Here is an 8,136-nt window from a genome sequence, read left to right as displayed (position 1 = left end):
AGAGACTACTTTTAAGAGAATAATGATAAAGTACGTTTACATAGTTGGCCCCATTATACTGTAGCATCCCATGGCCATTAGGTGCACTCAGGGAATGGGGTGGAGATCGCCAGGGAGATTTCGGTAGTCGAGTGACAGAAGACACTTGGAGGGTATAGGGTGAGATCTGGTCACCATGCATCCATAGCAGGGAAGAAAATCACAGCATGGGTCTCTTCCTAGGATGGTAATTATGAGCCCTTGATGCACATCGCAGAGCTGGGCAGCCCCCTGGGCGAGTATGAAAATAAATCCATGACACACTGGGAAATGTTCAGGGCCTAGAGTGACACGGAAGGAAGGGAAAGTACGTGAAACTTGCTTTACGGACAGCAAGTCCCTCACAGGGTGACTCTGCCCACATCATTCCTGTACATGTAACAGGAGGTTCTGACAATTTTCCAGACACTTCCATGGTCAGCCTGGGTGAAGCCAAGAGCTACATCATTTCAGCAAGTGAGCCTTGTCCTTGATTTAAGAGGCCAATGGCTGGTGGTTGTCTCCATCATTCGAGTGATTAAAGCCTCAGATATTTGCCCTTTGGGCTCTGCAAGTTTTGGCTGCCATGCCCTCCTCTTTGGAACAGGCAACACCACTTCCTGAGGAATCTACCTTCGCTGGGTGAACCATCCTTCCTCCCTGGATGAGTCCTGCACCTAGCATTGGCAGAAGGATGCTGGCCAGATGCGGGTGGAGATCCCGGAGTGATGAGGGAACCAGGGAATGGCAGCGGATCCATGAGAAAGGGGGTCACAATATGGCGGCATGGAGGGTGAGGGGAGGCATGAGTTCCAGTTCCACAGAGTGCAACGCAAAGGTTACTGCCAAGCTAAGGAGCCTTGCCTACTTGGCTGCGTTCTAGAACTGCAGGGTTCTTCTCTGCACGCCGCGTTGGATACAGGGGCCATTCATCTTGGAACCTTCTTAGAGGCTCAGAAACGAACTGCTCTTTACTTCTGTGGGACTGAAAACTAGGCTGAAATGAAACAGTCACTTCCCTATGCAAGTAACTTCAAAAACCATTTCCCCCAAGATGACTCCACGTGGCTTTGTGCAATGAAGTCTGGCAACCTGCTCATCTAGTTCAAATGGCCTCATTTCCCATTCGAGTTCACCTTCATAGACCTTGAAACTGTCAAAAACACTGACATCTAGACTAGACTGGTATCAGACCCTTTAACAGTTGTGTCATAAAAGAGTCACAATATCTCACTCTTACCAGATGCTCAAAAAGTTTTTTTTTTAATTAATGGGCATAAGTTGTGAGAAGGACTAGGAATAGGACTGTATGGTTTTTTGTTCTTATTAATAGATGATATTTTTTAGAATAGTTTTGGATTTATGAAAAAAAATGTACATAAAGTACAGAGAGTTCCAATTTCCTCTCCCCCGCTCCTCCCTGCCCCCAGCTAAGTTTTCCTTTTATTAGTGTCTTGCCTGACTGTGGGACATTTGTTACAATTGATGAGCCAATATTGATTCACTATTATTACCTAAGGTTGGAAGTTTGCCATAGGGTCGACTCTGTGGTTGAACTGCTCTATGAATACTGAAAAATGCATAAAGACATGTATCCACCATCACTGTATACATCACTCTGAAGAGTTTCACTGCCTTACTGCCCTAAATCTCCCCCGTGCTCCACCCATCCATCCTCCCCTTTCTCTCTTCTTCCTAATCCCTGGAAACTATTGATCCTTTTACTGTTTCAAAAGTTTGGCCCTTTCCAGTGTGTCAGACAGTTGGAATTATAGAGCATTGCAGCCTTGTAAGACGGCTTTTTTACTCAGTAATATGCATTTAGGGTTCTTTTCACATCCTGAGACTTCATTTCTTCTTATTACTGAGTAAGATTCTATGGTATGAATGGAATTATGTATCCAGATCCTCTCTACATACTTTGGCAATTAAGAAAAGCTGCTACAAACATCTGTGTGAAGTTTTCTGTGTGGACTTAAGTTTTCATCTGATTTGGGTAAATGCCAAGGAACAATTGGCAGATCCTATGGTGAGAGTATATTTAGTTCTATAAGAAACAGCCAAAGTGTCTTCCAAAGTGGCCAGACCATTTGCGTTCCCACCAGCAGGGAATGAGCATTCCTGTTGCTCCCCAGCCTCATCAGCATCTGATGTTGTCAGCATTCCAGATTTGGGCCATTCTAGCAGGTGTGTAATGGTAGCTCATTTTTTTTTTAATTTGCAATTCTATAAAGACAAATGATGTTGAGCAACTTTTCATAAACTTATCTGTATATCTCCTTTGGGGATGTGTCTGTTCGGATCTTATGCCCATTTTAAAACTGGGTTGTTTGTTTTCTTACTGTTGAGGCTTTAAACAGCTTTGCACATTTTGAACACCGATCCTTTATTATTTTTTTAAGTTTTTTTTTTTTAAGATTTTATTTATTTATTTGACAGAGAGAGAGAGATCACAAGTAGGCGGAGAGGCAGGCAGAGAGAGAGGAGGAAGCAGGCTCCCCACTGAGCAGAGAGCCCGATGCGGGGCTCGAACCCAGGACCCTGAGATCATGACCTGAGCTGAAGGCAGAGGCTTAATCCACTGAGCCACCCAGATGCCCCCACCGATCCTTTATTAAATAAATGTTTTACAAATATTTTCTCCTAGTCTGTGGCTTGTCTTCTCATTCTCTTTATGGTGCCTTTCACAGAGCAGATATTTTTTAAATTTTATTTTAATGAATGCTAACATTGATTTTTTTTTTCTTATAGGAATTGTGCACTTGGTGTTATGCCTAAAAAGTGATCACTGTGCCCAAGATCATCTAGATTTTCACCTGTTATCTTCTAGGGTTATATAATTTTACTTTTGCAAGTAGGTCTACAATCCATTTTGAGTTAATTTTTGTGAAACGTCTAAGGTCTGAGTCTAGATTCACTTTTTAACATGTGGATTTGTCGAAAAGATTAATCTTTCTCCATTGGATTATCCTTGCTCTTTTGTCAAAGACCAGTTAACTATATTTTTGTGGGTCTGCTTTGTTCCATTAATGGACTTGTCTATGTTCACCACTACCACACCATCTTGATTGCTGGAGCTTTTATAGTAAGTTTTAACATTCATTAATGTCGGTCCACTTGCCTGTGTTACTCTCCTGCTTCTGGTGCGTCATGATGCTCTATGTCCACCTGTCTCTCCAATTTTGGGATCTTCCATTTGTCCCGTGACTTCAATTTTCTGATGGATCTAAGAGCTGTGGAATTTTAGTTTACCTTTTTGCTTGTTACGAGGACGGGAGTAATGACTTCCAAATTTGTAACCTGTGAGACTGGAGGCCAGAAGTCCAGCTTTTTCTATATTATTAAAATTTGTCCTCCCTCTGTAACCAGTTCTGACTTCATTAGACAATGTAGTTTCTTAAGTTTTTGCATCTTCTCCTATCTCTTTACTGCCTGAAGCAGGCCTAGGGAGTTTCCCTAGCTGCCTTCCTCATATACACTGATCTTTCCAGGGGAGCAAATTTTAAAGATGGAGTTCAGTAAATTGACTAAAGAAAAAAAAAAGCCCAATGATAGACATTATAAAAAATAAGAGAGAATCAGTCTTGGCCTACATAAAGAATTTGATTCCAATAATTATGTGCTATGTTTTAAAGACACAAGATTATGTCATAGTCCTACACATGCTAACTAACATATGAGAACAAACATGGCATCCTCTAATTTTAAAAGGTGGAGTCATTGTAGGAAATACTGTGGGTTGCATAGCTTGTTGGTTAGGTCCCAGCTAAAGAGCATGGCTTTAGAAAACTCAGTGGTTATGACAGACAAATGTGTTTACGAAAGGAAGCAGGAGATGAGGTACTGGCACTGGGCAGTACACCTGGGTCTTGAACGACTGTCCATCTCAAAGTTCTTTCATTGTCCCTGACTGTACCTAGTTTTAACAAAGTGATCTGACATAAAAATCTGGTTCCTTATGATGATATGATTAAGTCTGTATTCTTAAATATTATAGAAATTACAGAGCACCGATGTGGCTCAGTCAGTTAAGCATCTGCCTTCGGCTCAGGTCATGATCCCAGGGTCCTAGGATGGAGTTCTGCTTCCAGCTCCCTGCTCAGCGGGGAGTTTGCTTCTCCATCTCCCTCTGCCCCTCCCTCCTGCTCCTGCCCTCTCTCTCTCTCTCTCAAATAAATAAATTAATTAATCTTTAAAAAATAAATACTATAGAAAGTAATGTATATTTTTTGTAAAAGATGTTCCTAAAAGTTAACATATTCTTAAAAATCATAGAAAATAAATGTACATTTTTTGTAAAAGCTGTTCCTAAAAATTAACACTTGTTGGAAGCAGTGTGATAGTGAGTATGCAAACATTATCAAATGGTGCTTTAAAATTGAGGAGAACCAAAGTTATTAAATGTATTAGCCATAGAAATATTGCCTTTATCAAAAATATTTAATGGCTTAGGAATAGTTTGTGCTTTGTATTGGCAGGTGTGCCTGATTTAGTGTTTGAAATGTTTAAAGGGATCAAGTATATCAAGTTAATATTTTTTGGACCTAAGAAAATTAGATAAATGTGGAATTAATGGGCACTGTACTAAATCCACAGGGCATCATGGAGTCACTTGGATTAGGCCCCAAGTCAGTAAATCAAGACTTACTACCCTACCTAACCGCAGTTTCAACCCCTCAGGAATGTGATCTCTAACTGGTCAACGTGGGAACTGCCTGGTCACTAGACCCCTTCCATTCCTGTTAGGAGGGCGACCTTGCCTAAAACAATCGGTTCTTTACTAATAATTCCCTTTTTTCTGTGCCCTCTCTATATTGAAAAACTCTCGCTTTTCTGCAGCTTGCTGGAGCTCCTTTCTATTTGCTGGAGGGGACGCTGCCTGATTTATGAGTAGTTTAACAAAGCCAGTTAGATCTCTAAAATGCACTCAGTTACATTTTTGTTCTTAGCAAGGACAACGTGACCAGTGAGTAGTGAGTGGTTCCCTTGACTTCCCGCCAAACTACCCTAGCAAGTTACTGCTGTTACCTACACGTACATGACAGTCTAGCCCTGACTGCCCACTCTGGTTCTTTGGTAAAACACTGTGGACAGTTGCCCTTTTTCTGCAGGGTAGAAATATCAAAAGAGGCATTTGCCACCATTTCCCAACAGACGTGCGCTCAACTCCTTCCTCAGCCTTCTGTCCACCCAAGTCCTACGCATCTTCTGGGGCGGGTTCCCCTCCCTTATTTGGGTCGCTGGGGCCATGGGATGTGCCTCATTCCCTCTGCTCTGTGCACTGCTGGAAGGAGCCCATGGGCTGCTTGTCGTCCTTTCAGTGTGCCTCTGTCTGGACCAAATGCCATGCATCGCCCTGTTCCTGGAAAGGCCCAGGGGACACTGACTATTGAGTACCTGCCAGCTGCTGCTTTCTGGAGGCTGAAAACTACCCACCCCAGGAACATCTGGGTCACTGTGCCATCTTACCCCTTCTTCTGCACCCCAAGCCCAAACTCTGGGCAAACCAGTTTAGGGCTCTAATTAGTTAGAAAGAAACAAAACACAAGACAGAAGCTGGAGTTGCTAGGAGTCTTTAGGGAAAACAGTTCTTTAATATTTACCAAAAGTGACAAAGGCTTAGTGCCCTCCCCTCCTGACCTCTGGATTTCCCTCTGAGTGTGCACTAAACAGCATGGACTGACCCCGAGCTGGTGTGTCCGCTCACCCACAGCTGAGGTGTTCCCACACCACTCGCCACACACACACAGGGCGAAGGTCGAAACCCAAGGCTCCAATGTTAATATTCATTAGGAGTGGACGGTTATGGGATCAGCTGCACCCAAACGGGAGCGAACATCGTGTATTACTGGCTCAATGACTCTCTTTCTCTCTCTCGAATAAATAAATGAAGTTTCAAAAAAAAAAAAAAAGTAAAAGTTAAAAATTTCATTATGTGGCTGATTGTGAAGTCTGCCTTTCTTCCTTTCACAAACATGACTTTATAAGAACTGTGGCTTTTAAAAAGTAATAATGAAATTATTCAACTCATATTCCCTGCCCAGAACTGAATACAGAGAACGTGCAGTGTCAAATATTCAGTTATATTCCTCACCTGAGCGACGTCTGTCAGCACAGCAATGGCAGAGAGCCTGTCCCTTTTTATTTCAAATACTCAGCGGAAGAAGAGGCTAATTCTGCTTTGTTTTGAATAGGACAAGTCCAGCCACTTGCTTGGCACTAATACTTACTTTAGAGTGATGAGTGTTACTGACAGCAACTTTATTTCCCATTTTTAAAATTCATTAATTACTTATCCACTGCCCACCATTGGCAACATAAAAGAGATGGAAAGAATGTCACGTAAGAGTCGGGTCCCATGTCCAAATGGCTTACTATAGAGTAAGGAGATCTTTATCCAGAGTAGTGACCCAGAATAAAATGTGATAGAAAAATGATGGCTTATTATTGAAATATCTACTTTTTTTATAGGAGTTACCGATTGATCACCATTCTCTCTTTCTCTTTGCGTTATTTCCTTATCGTTGTCTTCATTCTCTTCTATATTAATAAAATATTAGCAAGAATATTTACCAACTTCTGAGTGTCACAATGTGCTATTAAGCTAAGTCCTTTCCAGATGTTTTTGCATTTATTACTAAACGGGAGGCTGTTTTAGGATTGCCTTATAAATAATGAGTATTAGTGAGCTATCTGCAAGAATTAGCATAGAATAGTATTGGGTAGAATTCCCAAAAGAATAGGATAGGTAGAATTTCTGATTACAGCTTTAATGAAGATAGAGAAGTAAGTTCAGTGTCCTGGACCACGAGCCCCCGAAAGAGAACACATGTAGCTTTGGAGGATGGGGCCCAGGCTGAACATCCGCCTATTCATCTGGCAACCAGTCAGAATCCTCAAGCCCCCAGGCCCCCTGGAGAAACTGGCTGATCTGTATGGGCATTTGCTTGGCCAGTCTGGGCCAAAGGAATTGGTGTGGATTCCAACTTTCCCAGCTATATACAATCAGGCTGAACATGTGAATTGTCAAGAGACCTGAGCATTTCCCAGTCCCCTAGGAGAGGGCTGAGACAGGGGCGTGAGGAAAGGAGAAGAGAGGAAGTAGGAACGCAGGAATGAAAGAAGGAGATAACAGGGGGCCTCTGAGTCATAAATAAGTAATGCAGGTTTGCCACAAAAAATCATTGCTTTCCGTTTCTCCTCACTCACTCCCTAGGTGATAACTGTCAGTGTACAGAGACGGCAAATGTTTGCCCAGCAAAGCGTAGGTTGACACGGTTTAAAAAATAAATAAAATTATGTGGTTAGTCGTGCTTGTCCTTACGAAGGGACCTGTTCCATTTAATGAGTTCTGGGCAAACAAAAGTTTGCAGCTGAACTTGACAAAGACGCATGGTAGGAGAGTGCAGGCCAAAGGCCAGGGACACACTGCTTTGGAAAATGGGAAGTTGTGTGTGCAGAAGGGTAAGAAAGAGAGGTCGGGTGTAGAGAGGATGTGAGTCCCTGCTGTTGGCCTGCGGGGAATCTGGGGAGAAAAAACAGAGAAACTTTACGGAATGTTAGGTATGGTGTTTGATGAAATCCAGAACCCATGGAATTTTAAGTAAACTCCACTTCACTCACTGTTGTGTCATGCAGTGGGTTCCATAGGAAAAACAAAATGCATCCCAAATGCAACCTCAAGATAAGTGAAGGAGAAATCCAAGGCTTTTGGGGGGACCACTGCATCTTCTGCATAATTATTTAGTTTAATATCACCCAATACCATTGTGAAACACTTCGAATCCCCTGGGGTCCAAGCTCTCCAAGGATGACTCAGCAACTTTTGCACATTCTGAACGCACGCAAGGTGCACCGTGCAGGGAAGTTGTCAATAGAAAGTTGTTAACTTCAATGTCTGTTTTGGTTAGGATACAACCAGGTCAAGAAAACCAGACTCCTCCCACAGCTTAAACCCCACGGAAATGCGTTACCTCTGTAACAAGAAGTCCAGAGGCAAGGCAAGCGCTGGGTGTCATCCATGGGAGTCCAGGTCTTGTCTGATATTCTCTGATCTCTTCCCTTCTCTGGGCATCGGCATCATCCTTGAGCTGGGTGTGGGCAGGGCAGCAGATCCAG

The sequence above is a fragment of the Lontra canadensis genome, unplaced genomic scaffold (genome assembly GCF_010015895.1).
Source record: "Lontra canadensis isolate GAN:19392208 unplaced genomic scaffold, GSC_riverotter_1.0 scaffold76, whole genome shotgun sequence".
Classification (NCBI taxonomy): domain Eukaryota; kingdom Metazoa; phylum Chordata; class Mammalia; order Carnivora; family Mustelidae; genus Lontra; species Lontra canadensis.
The sequence above is the reverse complement of the archived record's forward strand: the minus strand, read 5'-3'. Positions refer to the sequence as shown.